Source organism: Serinus canaria, chromosome 1A, assembly GCF_022539315.1.
Source record: "Serinus canaria isolate serCan28SL12 chromosome 1A, serCan2020, whole genome shotgun sequence".
In the NCBI taxonomy this organism is placed as follows: domain Eukaryota; kingdom Metazoa; phylum Chordata; class Aves; order Passeriformes; family Fringillidae; genus Serinus; species Serinus canaria.
The window spans coordinates 71,996,822-72,014,659 of record NC_066314.1 but is presented as its reverse complement, the minus strand read 5'-3'; the positions used below and the strand labels follow the sequence as shown (position 1 = coordinate 72,014,659).

The 17,838-nt window shown below is 43.1% G+C and overlaps 1 protein-coding gene across 4 annotated transcripts in view; it reads right to left on the bottom strand.

Annotated features, from left to right (window-relative positions):
• PRR5 (proline rich 5) overlaps positions 1 to 11,962 on the bottom strand; it is a 74,046-nt gene extending 62,084 nt beyond the window's left edge. For 3 of the 4 annotated variants that reach the window (XM_030237832.2, XM_050987807.1, XM_009095186.4), the window contains exon 1: positions 11,828 to 11,962. The gene's annotated coding sequence lies outside the window, so the exon portion shown is untranslated. Of the gene's footprint in view, positions 1 to 11,489; positions 11,508 to 11,827 lie in introns of those variants that run through there. The other variant, XM_050987817.1, reaches the window with a different exon arrangement.
• Between the last annotated feature and the right edge of the window lie 5,876 nt (positions 11,963 to 17,838).

The window sequence follows — 17,838 nt, the reverse complement described above, 5'->3', positions numbered from 1 at the left end:
CCAAGGAAAAAGGGCCTCTCCATATTTTAACTGGAAGCAGTAGTTTGCAAAGTCGATGGCAGTGCAGCCCCTTTGCTATGCTTTATCTAAGTCATCCGTCAAAAGCCTCAACGGAAGTTTCTGATCGGGCAAGAAGAACACAAACCTATGAGCTTTTTAAACACTAGTTCCACTGCCCTGTTGCAAGCAGATGACAACCCTGTATGAGTAGCTGAAGTCATTTAAAACCTGAACAAAACTGTTTGTTCAACAAAAGATTATAGAGTTGAAAAGTTTTCAAGCTTCCATGAAAACAGAGGAAACACCAGAGATTCGATATGACAAGTAATTGAAGAACAACATGATTTAGATTTTAGATTTTGTGTCCAGCGGCACAACCCAACCAGAAGATTTTGCTACATGAAATCAAACTCTGGAAAATCTTACAAAATTACAATAGCAAAAATTAGGTGATAACTGAAGAGGAGGAAGAATCTGGGTATCAAGGCATACGGGGGAGCTTGTTGAATCTGTGATGGTGGACAATACCAACCGATAAGGGCTCTAACCTTCACAAAATTGCCCAGCCTCTGTTGAATTAGAGAGCACTGTTTCTCCACTCCTTCCCAGCAGGTCAGAGAACAGTGCTGGGAAGCTGTCAAGGGCCCAGGCAAAGCAAACTAAGAGGGGAAACTCCCCAAAAACTGACCCCCAAACCTGAAAGATGCTCAAAAGCCTGCACAAACCTAAGCACCATTTCTTAGACTTTTTATTCAGGGAAAACTTTCTCTGACCGTCAAGGGCAATCACACCTTGAAGGTGTGATTACACTCAGTAAAAATTAACTGCAAGTCAGGCAATTTTTTTCCCCCAGGCCTTATTGAGCAGGCTCCTAAGCATTTACCAAATAGCATAAAAGCAGTTGAATTGAAAGGTTTAGATTTCTTATTTCTTGGGGTTTTTTTTTCATTATTCTCAAACTGTGGAACCTCAGTCACAGACTCACAGACCAAAATTTGACAGAGGTAGCTGCTGTGGGAATGCAGCACAAAAAAAGATAATTAAGCATTAAGCAAAAATAGAAGCATGTGTTCTCCCAGGATACATTCTAGGCACAATCATTTATGGGTAACTAAAGAACAGTGAAAGCATTTCCACAAAATCTCACAGCAGGAAGCCAGATGACTCAAAAACAAACCTGAAAATTCCTATATCCTTTCATTTTCTAACAAAGAGGGAGAAAAAGTCAAGATGTCACAAAAGGCTGGTGGACTCCATTTATGCCATACTGAGTCAGCATCTCACTAAATTCCAAAGACGCCACTGAGATGATGATAAAACAGCAAGGAAAGATGCGCCAGATCCTTGGCGCTATGCTCTCCACACAGGGTCAATGCAGCTTTTTTTACTCCTCAGCAGCACTTTACTTACAGGTAATTCAAAAATTAGTTCCATGCCTCAAAATTAATTCTGAAGCTTCAGAAGAAGCTGAAAGACTACTATGAATACTGTGGGACTGCCATTAAATCCAGGATTTTCCTTCAATTTGTTTATTCTACATACACACCAGAAATACACTTATTTTGCAGAAACACTGATGAGATGATGTTTAGTAGCTCTCACCTGCTAATTAAAGGACATGAAAAGAGACACAGTCTTTCCTCTTTCTAAAAGGTTACATTTCTGTCATGACAGTGATGCTGAAGGAAATAAAAACAAACAAACAAACCAAAACAAAAAGAAAAACAAAAGGAGACCTCAAAAAGTGAAAGACAAGAACAAAGTGAACGGAACACTCCTCCCTCCTAGCCCTCCAAGTCCATTTTCCTCAGGGATGAAGAGTCTGTAGGCAGGCCTTCAAGAGCTGATTTAATATGCTGCCTATCTAAGGTGGTGGGATTTGACCAGATATCTTCAAGTTTTGCTGAAGAAAAAAATGCAAGAGCCCCTCTTGCCCTGCCTGTCCTACTACAGTAACAGAAACAGGCTGAGCTGGACCTAGCACGGTATTTTAAAAAATCCAACAGAATTTAAGAAGGGTGTAAATGCACCTTATTTCCCTTCATAGTCATCTTCAAGCCTTGAAAACTTGGGTTAATCCCTCTTACACGTATTTGTTTCTAATCTTTACCAAATTTGACTTCCATCTTGGGACAAAGCTGAGAAAAAGGAGGCAGATAAAGGCTGGAAGAGAATGTGAAACCACCTGCAAAATGAGAGATGAACCCAGATGCCTTTGTACTCACGGAAAACATACAAAGAAATGTGACAGGGGAGATGCTGCCAGGGAGCCATGAAAGCACAGCTAACAGCAGACTTCAGGAGGCAGCAGGCAAACACACGGAGGGGAGTCAAGGATTTTTGATTCAGTAAAAAGCTCTGCTTGTTTCTGTTTGAGCCAGAGGACTTCCAGGCTTGGTATTCCCATAAGAGGAAGGCTTTTCCCTCAAGATGGCATTAGCCAGACTGGCTTCAGGCCCAAACAAAAGGCATTTTGGTGGCTGAACCAGAAATAACTGAAAGAAAGGCCACATTTCTGTTCTCCACCAAAGGTGGTGGGTTGAATTGGTGAGTGTCTCAACTGCTTTAGCTTCATGGTGACTTCAAAAGACGCAGGTTTTCTTGGGAATCCTTTCTGTCCTTGTTTCCTGATGCCACTGTCCCCTACTGCACAAACTTACTGGGAAAGGCACAAGGTCACTGCTGCAATCCAGCTGTGCTGTGCCAGTATCCATCTTTCACTGAGGTACCAGAGAGCTGCACTGCACTTCACTTAGGTGAGATACAGCAGAGCTGGCCATTCTGCATCCTCCCCTAAGTTATCCCATGCATAAAGGAAGTAGAAAAATATTTCCCTTGCATTTCTTCAGGCTTGCAATATTTGCTCTTACATTTAGTAGAAAGCAAAAACCTCCAACATGACCTAGTACCTTAATTCACATGATTTTATCTTTAAGGCTGTTGAACAGTTCCATTTATTAAAATGAGCAACAGACAAACATAACCCCAGAGAGTAACAGGTTTACTGTAGTAATTTACAGTTCTTACATGGAAGAAACTGAAACGTAATCAGAGAGGGTGGGGAAGAAGGAGGGATGGGAAGCAGGACAGTGCCAAGACGCAGCTGTCAGTGCTGCAGGATTCAGCTACAGCCCAAGATAGCACTGTTGGCATGGAAAAGCTCCAAGGAAGAGGGCACGTGGTGCTGCTGTACCTAAAAACTCAGTACTGAATAATCGGCACCTTTGGCTATTCTAAATGCACAGCCATCACTCAGCTTCTCCACAGTCGCTGATTTCTTAGCCATGTCCTCCTCAGAGTTCACCCAAGTCTGCAACAGGACAGTGCAAGTCCCAGTCCATTGCACCCCCCACAGCAGCTACAAGACATGAACACTGAGATCTGTTCGTATCAGGGCTGGAGTCACTATTCCCAGACATCTCCTGTCATTTCCCAAAGAGCCAGAATCCATTTAACTTCCTCACAATAAGCCAAAATCATCATAAATGAAGAACAAAACTGAATATTGGTCGGAGCAGGATCTACAGCACTCACATTCTAGAGATTTCTGTTCCCAAAGTAGGAAGATAAGGGCTTTGCTTTAGTCCACAAAAGAAAGTGTTTTTAAAGCATAATCAAAGCAAGTCTCTCTTAAACAGCTTCATATGTCCCCTATGACTTTGCAAATCCTGACCAAGGGCACCATCTTGCAGCACTTTATCCCAGCACAGTATACTGTGCTGCTCAGCGGTATGAACTGTCTTTAAATTCCACTAAATCCACTGGTTTTTCCTATTCTTTATCAGCTTAATAAATCTGGTCCACTGCTGTCTCATTCATACAGGCAGGTGGGAGAATGCGCATCATAGTAAATGCAGGAGTTAAAAAAAACCCCCACCAATAAGGCGGAATCAAAGCAAAAGCTTTTACTTGCTTGTATCTGGGATCTTTGAATGCATGTACAGAGCTCTACAGCCAGCCAAAGCAGTAGCAATGACTACCTAAGTTCTGTCATGCCCCTCCAGGAGGTCTCCTAATCACCGTGGCCATCCCAAGCCACAACCCGTCTCCAGACTATATCCCATAAGGAGCTGGGTCACACCCAAAGATCAGATCACTGTCCCAAGTTATGTGGACATTGTTTGGTAGGGCTTGTGGATAGAAAGCCATTCTGAGCTCTTCAAGGCCCTACCAGGTTTTGTAAAACTCAGATGGATCAAGCAGGAATCCCAACAGATGTGGCCTTCATGGCTGTGCAGCATTCTCTGCATTCCCTGTAACAGAATGAAGCAAGGAGCGCCCAAAGATATGTCCCAGAGTTTAAAGCTGCATCCAGCCTTCCCAGTGAGGATAGGATCACCTCAGAGAGGCCACTCAGGGTCTGCCTGGACATGCCGTCTCCTGGCTGAAAAGAATGGTGAGCCTCATATACATTTCCCACCAGCTGTGTCAGCAGATGAAATACATCATCTAGATACATAATGCGTGCTTCAGGGAGTCATATGCCACATAATTCCCCAAACAAGGTTACACCAAGCCCTAGGGAGGACACACTGCACACCCAAGCAGAGGAAGGGATGCTGGTTTAAGAGCAATGGTTCAGCTATCATGATCAGTCTGTAAACACCGTGTGTCTGCATGTTTATCCATGTATATCTGTGTCCCTGCAGGGACTACCAAAGGAAAAACAAGGAATGCTTAAGAAATGCTTAGGAAAGAGCCTAGCTCAGTGAACTGCCCTACCATCCACAAGCTCTGCCTCCGAACCCCTGCTGCCCACAAATCACACTGCAGGCTCAAGTCTTCCCAGAGTTCAGAGCGCTCCACACACAGGAGTCTGTGTTCAGCAATGCAACGATGTGCAATTTCAGTGTGCTTTTATCATTCTTCTTACCATAGCAGACTTTAGGACAAGAAATGACCATCTACTTTGACCATCTGCGGGAGAAGCAGGACACCCTTCTTTACAGGATTACTTGATATTAGAGTATTTTCATTTTATAAGTGTTTTTCTTCTCCTGTTGATTAACACTGTGAATGGAGAAGCTGTTGAAGGAAGGCAAGCAAACCAGGAGGCTAATAGGGATACCCAACTTCCAAGCATTTATCAGCCCATCGGCTTGAATGAGAGCAAAGGCAAGGCAGAGAAGAGAGGAAAGAGCATCACATTTTTGCCTACGCATGCAGATGATAGTCTTTATAAACTTAAATTGTTGCATTTTCCCAAGCACAGGAATTTTTTCAGCAACAATGGTGCTCCATTTTATTTTTTTTTCCCTTAAGCTGGAGATTTACTTTCTAAATATGGCTGAAGTGGCAATTGAGTGTTTGTAGAGGTCTGAGTTCAAGGCAGTTAGTAATCTCCTTCACATAGTCATAAAATGAAAGTGTTAATGTGCAAGGCAGGGAATGCACTTTCTTTATGTTTATACTCTGTCTAGCACAGCGTGGTCCTACTGCCTCAGCCCAGGGGTTTAAAGGCAGAAAGAAAATCACCAATAAACAACAGATACTAAGGCAGATAAATTAGGAACTGGAATTATTTGTTAAATAAGCATGACAAAGGCTAATAGAATTAGCATCTACAGGAATTTCCTTATGCTACAAAATAATTACAAAGGCCAGGATTAAAGTGTAAATTATCAAGAAACCTTCATGAGAATTCAGTAAAGATCTCGATGTATTCAGAGGGAAGTAATAGCTCTGCAATTCAGTTACATCTCTCATTAAGCATTGTTAAAAACTCCATGAAAGGGAAATGAAGTTAATTGAATTTAAATCAGCTAATAAATATTCTTTTGCATAGTCTCTTCCCAGCAAAAAAATTTAAAAGAGATGATACCAGAAGTGTATTACCAATGTTAAAAACAGCAAAAGAAAGAATTTACTGTACATGAGTACAATAAGCTAAGTGTAAACCTTGTATCTTATTCGTGGCTGGGATAATTCTTCAAATCAAATATTCAGGTAAACTGAGAAATGGTGTCTGAAACACAGTATACACAGTACATGGGAAAAATTTACCTTTTAACCTGGATTAATATTTTCTGTCTGTGTAACTGCAGACAATTCTGGTAGTCACACCAGCACATACTTATGCCTGAGTTTCTCCAGGAAATAGCTTAATAATGATAAATGAACAGAAGTCATGCAGAATAAAATAAAAAATCACCTCACACTGGAATTATACATGACAGAATTAATTTGGGAAGCATGCCGTAATGCCAAATTCGATTCATGCAAGCAAATCTCACTAATTCAGGCCAACATCTGGCTTCTTATCTGGACTTTGCAAGCTGCTTCTCAGTTACACAAAACTGGCTTGGATATTTTATAAGAACAAAGTCTTTCTCAAATTTTCCAATGTCTTCTGTCATTAGGGATGCCCGAATTACCACAAGTATGTATTTTTCCGGGCACTGTGAACTGGATTGATCCAGACTTCACTGATAAGTGTTCTGGTCTGAAGGCCAGGTATCTGCCAAGGAAGGTGAGAATCTACCTTGGAATGGAAAATGTGACCCCCTTCCCTCCAAATCACCAGATGAGGAACTTTTGTGAATCAAATTACAGCTAATTAAAAGAGGTTCATCCTTAAACCAGTGTTGTAAATGCTTGTCTGTGTATTACCTGTCTGCCGTTCAATAAACTATTCATGCTGAACACAGACAAACTGTCTCCAATTTTTAAAGCAGCCACTATGAATCAGAATAAATATACTCCTCCCTATCTAGCAACAACAGGCCATCTTGGAGCCCTTGTAACTCCATCAGTTCTGCAGGAAGAGCACATCTAATTTATAAAAAACTCTAAGTTTATTGTGGGATACCAGAAATCTAGTGGAGGAGAGACTGCCTGTTACAACATCAAATCACCCAGGAGACAGAGGTTATCATATATTGTACTTCTCAGTGGTCTGATCAGGCTTTGCATGAACCCAGCCACCTCATATCTGAAGAGAGAAACGGAACAGTATCACGACAGTGCAGTAACACACTAAAACCCAGAGCTGCATAACCCTCTGAAATGGCTCTTCACATTTTACCAACAAGTTCTGCCTATTACTGGGCTTGGCAAAGGAAGAGGCAACTACTGTCCAAGACTATCCATTAGGTTTTCTTTGCCAGTTACAGCTGAAACTTAAAACAGGAAAACACCTCAGCCCTATTTCTTTCCAGCTTTTCTTTAAGAGGAGAATTCATCATGGGTCCAAGAACACAAATTAACAAAGTCAATGCAAACCCAATAAAACTTCTAGCCCAGCTTGCTATGCTCACCACTGGAGCACCTTCCATCACTTGCCTCCTCCCATATTCCCTCACCACATGATCAGAACAGAACTCAAGATGCTCTAGAATTTGTTTTACAGAGTAACAGCAGCCAGCTGATGCTCATGTATTTCCTGGATCAGAGGCTAAAGATGGAACGAGACCTATTAATTCATCCATACAAATCCAAGCTACCAGGGAATGACTGCCCTACCAGCAGACTACAGAGGGGGGACTTAGCAGCCAGCTCCCAACAGAGGAGCTGACCTGGCAGACTGAAGAGCTTTGTTTCCAAAACCTGCACCCTAATCCCCATGCACAGCTCAGCCAGGGAAGATGTGACTCCAAATGACCAGTCCTGCAGAACATTTTTCCCAGCTCTTTGTGTCACACAACACCAAACAATGTTACCCCCATTTTTCATGGAAGATTACTTAGCTTCATTGCAAGCAGCTTTTCTTGATGTTCAAGGTACCTTCTCGTTTGCAGCCCATTATGTCTAATCACAGCCTCTTGCAAAGGCTAAGAGATTATGTTTCTTGAGTAATAATACCTGAAATCAATGGAGTCTTTTCTTCTCAGATTATCTATATTAAGTATTTTTAATCATTCCTCAGAAATCAGTCACTCTGCTCTCCTAATCAGCTCTTTCCGTTCCCTCAGAAACTTTCCAAGGGCAAGTACCTTCCAGTTATGGCAGGGAGCTAAATATGCATCCAGACTGCATATGTAAAGCCTGTTATTCTTCTATTCATAACTGGGATATCATGGACCACTGTGCTGTCTGTACAACTGCTGCACTGCAGCAGCCACAGCCAAGCACAGGCCCTTGATTTGTTCCAGTCCTGTGACTGCAGGTGCCCTTTCACACCCAATACACACATTAACCTGCCAATCATTTTCTTCTCTCTTTCCAGCCCCCAGTCTCCTCAGATTGTTCTGCATTGTTGGTGTGCCTGCACAGCGACAACGTATTGCCAGTAACTGCAGGCACACAAGTTTGACACATGAAAAAGTAAAACTCACCAATCTCTTCTGATGCCTTTCATGGTCCCTTTCACATTCCTTCCCCAGTTGCCATCATCCTAGCTTCTACATCTCACTACTCCTGAGCAGAAACAGGTTTTACTCTTGCTCAGGAAATACATCACCACATTTCCTGAAAGAGCTGCTACTTTGTCTGCTCACACAAGCAACATAAAGGTACCTCTGTGTGGTACCCAGTATCTCTGGAATCACAACTGTGCCTCAACCCACTCAGCAGTCTCCCAGGCAGACTGAATTTCAGCCTAAGCAACACAAAGGACTATATTGTGGCTATCTGACCGACAAAAAGGGATTTGCACTTGACACTTTCTGTGAGTTTTCAAGCTGTTGCAGGGTAATGTGACAGAAAGTAAACATCTTTCAAGTGAAAATATCTCAGAATAAAATTGACATCCCATTTGTTTTCAGAACCAGTCTTCATTTCAGATCCATAATCATTAAAAGAAACAATCTTCAACTCAATTGTGTGAGCAAAGAAATGCCCAGCACCACTGAGTGGCACTTTCAGTTAGCTGTCAGATTTCATTTAGCATTCTGCACGGTCCTACGGCTTGGTTCGCCTGGAAATTTTAAATGCAAATGTATTTCCAGGATGACTCGAGAGAACAATATCAGAATTTTACCTCACACGACAGTTTCTTGCTTAGCTCCATTCAACTCCCTTTTCCTCATTCCCATATACACAGATTTGCTGCTGCTAAAAAAAAAGCTTAAACAAGAAAATCTTTACCTACTATTTTTTCCTGTTGAAAGACTTTCCCTCACTCTTCTGTTAAAAGAAACCTAAACCACAGCTTAAATAATGCTTTCAAATTGCCTAGAGCTCCAACTTGAGACACAGAGCGGGCAAGGAATTTCTTTAATAGTAGGGAATAAAAGCACTTAATTTAAATCATCCCCATACATTATTTTCCATCTTCCAAGGGCTAAATATGCACTAGCTAAATAATCACTCTTTTAGCGACACCTCAAACTCACCAGTCTTATCCTATGAAACGGGCAGAAAGCAAACACCTCCGAGAGGATGCGCTGCTGGACAAGCACTCGTGATTTCTTTCTCTTCTTTGTGCTCAGTGTCAATGAGTCCCGGGCCACAGATGTAGGCAGATAATCACCAGCTCTCATAATTCAATAGTTTCTGGAGAGGCTGTGACAGGGCTATTGGAGAGGCAAATTTTTCACTGACCTTTTTATGAAGGCATTTATTGAGCAGTGACATTGAACTACTTAAGTGTTAAATGATCAGAACCAGACCTAACAGTTCTCCCTGGCACAAAGATGTTGTTGCCCACGTGCGAGACCAGCCGCTCATGTAAATGGAGGCACAACCTCAATACAGCTCAGCAGTTTGTGCTGAGCTACATGGGATCAGAACGCATTCTAGAAATTACAGTGCCTTCATGGTGCAGCAAAACATGCTCCAATTTTCACTTTAAAGAACAGCTTTTTGATTTGCATTTGTGATTTATTTTCAAACACACACACAAAAGTGATACTTCAAAGGAAAATAAAGAAGTAGGCCACGTCAGCAAGCATGAATGATCTGAGCCTCCAGCTCTGGACCAATCTATCTTGCTGCAGTTAATATCCATATTTAACTCTATAGCTGAAAGAGGAAATACTATTTTTAGCCATTACCTATTACTTTTGCTCAGAGATTAAGCAAAAGTAATAGGTAATGGCTAAAAATAGTATTTCCACATACTATTACTGTATTTACAGAGCTGTTCATCAATCCCGACAGCTTCTACACTGCAAAAAAAAAAAATTAATTAAAGTAATTTTACTGGCATCCTTATTGTGGCTAGATTTTACAACTGTAATTCTATCTGTTACACAAATTAAATGGAAGTGACTCCAGAATGGATGTGTAGGAGTTATGATGCAACTCAAGGATCAGATTTTTTTAAGTGCTCAGGGTGGGATTTTCTTATGCACTGAAGATAGAGAATTTGACTTACAACAGACACATTTCCCTCACTGTCTCCCAAAGCATTCTGGATATAAAAGTTTGAATACTGAAAAGAAAGACCTGAAAATCTAGCAATTAATTCTGAAGACTAAATAGAAGCTGTAAGTATTCAAAATCTGGCTATGTCTTGGGTGATAAGTAAGTACTTCTGGAAATTCTTCCTATACTCTGCTCTACAATGTCTTTTTTACTGCATTCCACTGGGACTGTTCTTAATTCCATATTTCTTCCAGAGTTTTCCCCTAATTAGATTATTAATAAGAAACAGTGAGATGAAGCATGAAGTGAGTCAATCAACAATGTATATTATAGATATGAAATCCCTGTTAATACATGTTTCATAATAAGCCACTTATCACTAGTCTACCACAGAGGAACTAGATTTATACACTGCATTTACCTGACTCCTAGAATGAAGGAGCTCAGCTTTGGCTATGAGAGAAGTTTCAGAAAAGGAACAGTTTTGTCAGGCAGTACCACAGCTCTACATTCAACTACCTACAAGATGACAAGTGGGTCCATTATTCTATAGCTGGCCTATAGTGAAGTATTCCTTTAATTAAATTTGTAAGAAAGCTGCCTAATCATCACCTAATAATCGTCTTTTCCTAAGAGCTAACAGGTGCAACAGACAGAAGAAATTACAAGACTTTATTTTAAATGAAGCATCAAAATTGAGCTTTAGACCTATCTTCTATTATTCACCAACTTGCTAGTAAATACAAAACCTAATTGTTTCCTGCAATTTACCATGACTTGCTTAAAAGTATGCCAGCTGGAAATGATAAGCATTAGGAAAGCTAAACAATTTCCTTTAACCTTTTTTAAAGGCTGCTCTCTCTTGTTGCTTCTGCAATATCAAAACACAGGTACACATCCAGCCTAACGCGTTCCTGAAAAACACGAAGACCCCGGACCTTTACCAATGATCACTTACGAGCTGCCAAAACTAACAACGACTGCACGCGCGCACACACACACTGAAAGGGACAAGCCCATCTCCTGCATGAGCCATCGGAGACTGTGCATTTCAGGGTGGAAACATGCAAAAATCATTCTGCAAAAAACATTCTACTCATGCATGGAGGTCTTACTTGCGTAAATAAAGCTTACAGAAGTCAGACCACAGGAATCACATTTACAGCCAACTCCAGTTACCTGAGATCTCTATTATAGACTGGAAGAGAAGGAGAGCAGTGTCTGCACAAACACTGAATACTCACGCAGGGAGTAAAACCCTAGAGCCCGAGCTCCAGCATTCCCAGGCACCTTCCGAAAGACTGCCAGGGCTGTGTCTCACCGCAGCTCACAGCCATGAACAAAGCCAGGAGCCCCCCGCGCCCACGGCTCTCACCGACAGCCCCCGAACCTCCGCCGCCGCCCGGCCCCGGGGCTGCTCGGAGCCGCTCCCCGAGCCCCTGGCACCGCAGCCCACGTCCGCCCGGCGGGGGCCGAGTACAGACCTACGCCCCTTTCGCCCAGCTCTCCAGGGCGAGCCCCGCCTGGATGGACCCGGCGGCGGCATCACCCGTTTCCCCCGGATCGCACCACCTCCACTCACCGCGCCGAGCCTGGAAGGCGCCCTCGAGGGCAGAGCTGGCGGCGAGGCCCGGCCCGGCTCGGCTCGGCGGGGTCGGGGGTGCTGAGTGGCCACGACCCCTCCCGGAGCTCCGCCCGGGCAGCGGCTGGCGCACAATGCGCGGCCACGGAGCCACGCCAGCGGGGCGGGGACGGGCGGGGCGGGAGGTGGCCCCGCAGGGCGGAACCTGGCTGCAAACCAGAACCTAGAACCGCTAGAGGGGCTCAAGCCCAGCCCGGCAGGGCCGCCGGAGCACCCCCGGTCGCGGGGCGGGTTGCGGCAGGGGCTGCGCCGCGACCGGCCGGACGCCGCTGCGCTTGCCTGCGGCCCCCGATGCGGAACAAGCCCGGCCAATGGGCCCCTTCCCTGCCCCAGCGACAGAGAAACAAGGGATAGCCACACACAGGCACAAGAAAGGTGCACGTGTAGGCAGCAGTTCATTCACGCGTGTCAAGGAGAAATGATGCTGCTCCAGATGCTCCAGAGCTCGAGGAGCTGGAAGGCCACTAGGAAGCATCACACGCTTCTTCCATTGGCACATAGACCCGGGTAGGCAGCGGTCCCGGAGAGGGTTTGCTGGAGCATGCAGTGCAGCATGGGGCTGGCCGGAGTGTGCTCCACAGGCCCTGTATCATCCCAAACTGGTGGTTTGGTTGGGGCTGGAAGGGATAGTTCTGATCTGAACTATGGGATTTTAGGTACACCTTGCAAGGGTTTAAACCAAAGGAAGTTTTATAAAATCAATTCCACCTTGACTTCAGCCACATCAAGTCATAGCTTGGTTGGGATATCTGGCGACACTGGTCTCCTACCTGCTTCAGCTGTCCTGTTTGAGGGAATGACAGTGCCAATAAGCAAGTTCAAATGACAGCTATGTTTGTGTGTTACTGCCACTATATCACGTTACAGTACCATAGGTTTCAGCCTACACAGTCTTAGGGACTGCTCATGCTTCATAGTCGTTCAGTGAAAGCTGAACATCACCATTTACTGTAACTATTTGATCCAGTTTGCATTCCAAGTAGAAGGACTTTAAATGGTGATGGTATATGAAGGAATCTAATAGAAGAGAAATAAGGATCTTATAAAGGAATCCTCCTTGGCAATGTTCAGGGCAGATTATTACACTTTAAAAGCAATTATTTCCTGATTGCAAAGAAAACAGCAGCAGTATCTGAGTTGTTATTGGGTCATCATATATACCAGTGAAATTCATTAAGTCTTTCATGATTAAATGGTAAAAAAACCAAGTTCATGACTAAGTAGTCCAAGAGTCATGTAAGCCATAAAGCTACAATCCAGCATAAAAGTAAGTCATGATTTTTCATTAGCTTAAGTGACCCAGAAATCTGAGAAAGACAACTTTGCCCTTCCAAATCCTCACTGGAGGAATGAGAGGAACTTCCCTTGTTCCCTTGTCCCTGAATGCAAGGAAGAGTTAATCTTAGAATTGAGGAGCAGTTTCTTCTCCAAATCTAGCATTTTTTTTTCAAACAGTAGGTCCCTAGGACAAACTGAAGCCCATGGAAGGGACATTTTCATCACTGTTTTCATTTAAGTTGTCTCTGTTTAACAAAATCTAAACCAAATTATTAAAACACAATTATGTGTCATGCAAAGGAACCTGAGTTGGGTCTTTGATCCAAGTGTTACTGAATCACTACTGGGCCATACTTTTTTTGTAGGAATGGGTATCAGAATTTGTCATCACAAGCCCCAAATACATTCATTTGTTTATTTGACAAAGCAAAAATGCACAGGTTACATTCTCTCTGAAAGTTTTCCAAAAGCTCTGCTTTAAAAACTGCAAGCAAACAAAAACCCAAGAGAAATTGGTACTTTCAATGAACTTCAGTGATGACTACAGGATGATAGCTAGAGCTGAATGAGCTCTGTACTTCTCCGCAGCTCAGCTGGCTTCCATCAAAAACCACAGGCACTAAACTTCTGTTAGGAACCTCTTATGGCATCAGAGCCTCACTTTGCTGGATTAATTTGTATTTAATTATTATTAATTATGCTAGGTAGGTGAAATACCACCCCGATATGGTGTCTTGGCATGAGAAATATTTAGTTTTCACAGCAGGAAAAAACACCAAAGATTTCAATAAATCTTGGTGCCAAATGGAGTCACATCAGTCAGAATACTTTGCTACCAGTCACATGAATCCAGCTGCATTAGAAAAAAAATTCATCACTAGCAACGTCTTCCTGCTTGGGTCTAATCTGCATACTTGCATCTTCTTGCAAGAGATGATGGGCAGAGTTTAGTACAGCAGAACTACACTGGAAACAGTTCTAACATGGAGAAAATAGTTCAGGGAAAGCATCGACTGATCTTACTGCTCCCTGTCAGTTCCACACAGATATGAGTGCATCAGGAAGCAGACTAGGAGTGCTATAAACTGTAGCCAGCCCCAGTTCCCAGGACAGCAAAACTGCCTGGTGGAGAGTTATCAGTACATAGGAACCAAGCATTAATTCTTCCCCTGCCAAACGTGTTAATGACCAGGGCAGCCTGAGTGGCAGCAGTAAAGTCCAAGGTGAGCAGTGAGAATATCTGTAGAAGTAATACTGGGCTGGGCTGCCAAGATCAAGGCAGGTCTTCAAGAAAGAGTTTGTAGGGCTTTGGGAGACCAAGGGTGATGGCTGGTAGTGTGTTTTTGTGTCCTCAGCAGTTCCCAATTATCAAAACAAAGGCAAACCTCTTGCCTCCTGAAGTAAAAGCTGCATAACAAAGTTGTGGATGGAAGGAAATTCACACCAGAACAAGCAAAGGAAACCACAGAGCTACAGGAAGAACAAGTTAATGGAAAAATGCTGATGTCCTGATCCTGGCTAAAGGCTGTGGAAAAGTGCCATCTCACACTGTGGAAGAGTATGACTGCCACAGTGGCCTTGGTTAAGCTGTAGCATGCCCACTCCAGGCAACTTAATTCCACAGATATTAGTGGAGGCAGATATTTCCCTCCATCTCACAACAAAAACTCACTACCAGTCATCTTTTTAAACTCTTGAAGTAAAAGCAGAGACAGCTCAGTTTTTACCAGCAGGTTACAATTAATACGAGGTCATATTTACTTTATTGGACATTGTTATAGTGTTTGTGTGCACACTTGTTCTATGTGTCCCTACTGTTGCATCTAGGGATTGTTGTCAGGGAAGCTGAAGATGGGAAGCTCAAGGGTGTCAAGATGAACTGTAAACACAACCTTTTAAACAGGGCTTATAGTACAAAAGTACAGTCAATATAAATGGAAAAGGGAACTCACTGAGGCAACCAAGGCAGAAGTGATTAAATAACTTTCTCAACTGTAGGATTCCTGAGATAAAAACCTCTAACTTCTAGTTCTTAATGGAGCTGTAGGCTTTTAGTTTCCTCCACAGCCTGAATAGCTTAGAAGTTGGATGCTTGTCTCAGGCTTCTTCCCTTCTCTAACCACAAAGTAATTAACACCTTAGCATGGAAGCCTTTCTATTGTTTCTTGGCTAGTGAAATTGTTTACTATAGATTTTTTTTTTCCACCTGAAAAGGACAAATCTCTGATTAAAGTTGCCTTCAGGCAACTCTGTCTTGGTTTTTGCCATCAGCCAAGGATAATAAAATTATTTAGGAATAGAGTGGAATTTTGATTTGCAAAGGGATAATAATTTGTTTTTCTGTAGTGTCTTTTATCCAAGAATGGCAAATGCTTCACTAATGTTAATTAATTGGTTCTGTCATAGCATCTAGCTGAGATGCTGATAAATATTTTGCAAAATAGCTGCAATAGCTAAAACATCAAAATGAACGTAAGGTTACTTACAATAGAAGAGGTGGTATGAGCTGCTGAAGGGTATGTAGCAAAGCAATGATGTACCACTGATCTGTCTGAGACATCCAATATCGCATCTCCTATTGCTTCTCAGAGGTTCAAGAACTTTCCAGCATCAAGGTATCTCCAGGTGTACTGGTAAGTTAAGCATAAGTACAGCAATAGATGGTTGCCACCATGGCTTCAACACAAACAGGTTTGAACATTAGAACCACTTTTTGTTTTGGAGTTGTTTTGGCCAACATTGGAGGATATATGAAATAAGCCAGAAGTTTCAACTTGATGGTCAGCAGGAAAGGAAAAGAAGCTATGGTTCAGCTGACATTTCAAAACCCAGCATCTTTGACAATGCAATTCAGTGCAGTGTCAGCCTGAGCAAAACTCCTTGTAACACCACTGTAGTACTCTGCAGAGATACTGGTCGGGATCTCTGCTCTGTCTGCACATGGTGCTGCTTCACCCACTCAGTCAAGTCTGGCAGGGGCCCACAGCCAAAACCCCACCATCCCAGACAGGAGCTAACTATGAATCACACTGGGGAGAGAGATCCTCCTGCATTTGATCTTGTCTAAACTAACCAGTATTGGGTAATTTTTGAGTGAAGCATTCTTTAGGAAGATCTGAAATTTTTCATCCCAGTCAGTGAGTTTGCCTTGAGAATACTCAATGCACCTGAGGGCTGAAGATGTTTGTCTAGAATGCCGGGACCCAAAGTCCTGCTTTGAGTCAACTGCTGAATTTGCAGGCAGGTCTCACACAGCATCTGTAGGAAAAAAACTACAACAGTGATTGGCTGCTTGAAGGAGGATCCATCTCTGTCTTTTCTTATTTGAAATTTTGGTGAGAATTGCTCACTATGAAATCAGCAAAGAAACAGTCTCTTGCCCCATGACCTTTCTGTTGGACATAAGAAAACTGCACAGTGACAGCATGAATCCTGTGAGTCCCTAGCACAAGATCCACCAGCAAAAGGAATCTACCAAACAAGCTATTGCTGCCCTCTCACCCTATTCCCACCCATACTGGCAGAGGCTGTGGAGAGAAGGTCACTTTTCCTCACACTGCAGTAGAGCTGCACACACCACTGCCCCCTTGTCCTTTCATTTCCCAAAGCCCCCTCATGTTCCACACTGTCCCTGCTGCTCCTGGGCAGCAGGTACTGGGACTCTGCCAGCCAGGACATTGTCTCATGACCTCCTCAAAAGCAGAGCAGCTCTAACAAAAACAAACTAACAAACCAAAACCAACCAACCAACAACAAAAGAAACCAAATCAAAACAAAAAAAAGATAATAATTTGAATTTTGAAGTGTTGCAGGAGATAAAAGCTATTTCTGCAGTGCTTTGCTGCACATACTGATCCAGGTAGTTTTTTGCTGTCATGCTCTTGACTGCCCAAATCTGTCATTTACTCAGGTCCAGGGACTTGCTTATAGGATTTCTCCAGGCATCTTTCTAAGATTTTAGGTGATTAATAAATTTGGACTGCTGTTGGCCTGTTGTATTGCACTAAATAGCTTATTTTGTTGATCACTGGTGGCGGGTTTTCCCCCTCCCTCATCACATGGTTTCCCCCTCACACACACCCCCCCCCCCCCGTTACACACACCTGGTCTGTCCCTCAGGTGCTTCGCCCCTCCCCAGTGGTATCCCATTGGCTCCGGTTCTCTCTCCCCCTCCCCTCACCCCCTAGGGTATAAAACCTCCTGTGTGAGAGCTCCAACCCCTCTTTTCCTACCTGGGTGACCCATCACCTGTCCTGCCCCAAGCCAATAAACAGGATACTTGCACCCACGTGGAGAAGAGCGCCTCTCGTCTTTTACCTTTGTCTATGCGGATCCGTGTGGGCTAGAGTCTTATGCTAGCTGGATTTGGACTCATATAAGGCCCAGGAAAAACACGGATTACCGCATTGGCCTTGCTACTAAGGGGTTGCCACATTCCATGCCAGTGCTGGCTGCATTTCCCTGACTACAAAAAGGGATTCTTACATCTCACATCATTAAAAGTTGAAGTGCTAGTGGTCTCTTCGGCTAAAGAGCCCATAATGAATCATTTGCAGGGATTTCAACTTTCTACAAAAATAATTTTAATATTTTTCACATTATATTTTTGATTTGTTTTTGAAAATTATGTTTATTGCTGCTGAAGCTCCTCCTTAAGGGAGTCTGTTTTCTTT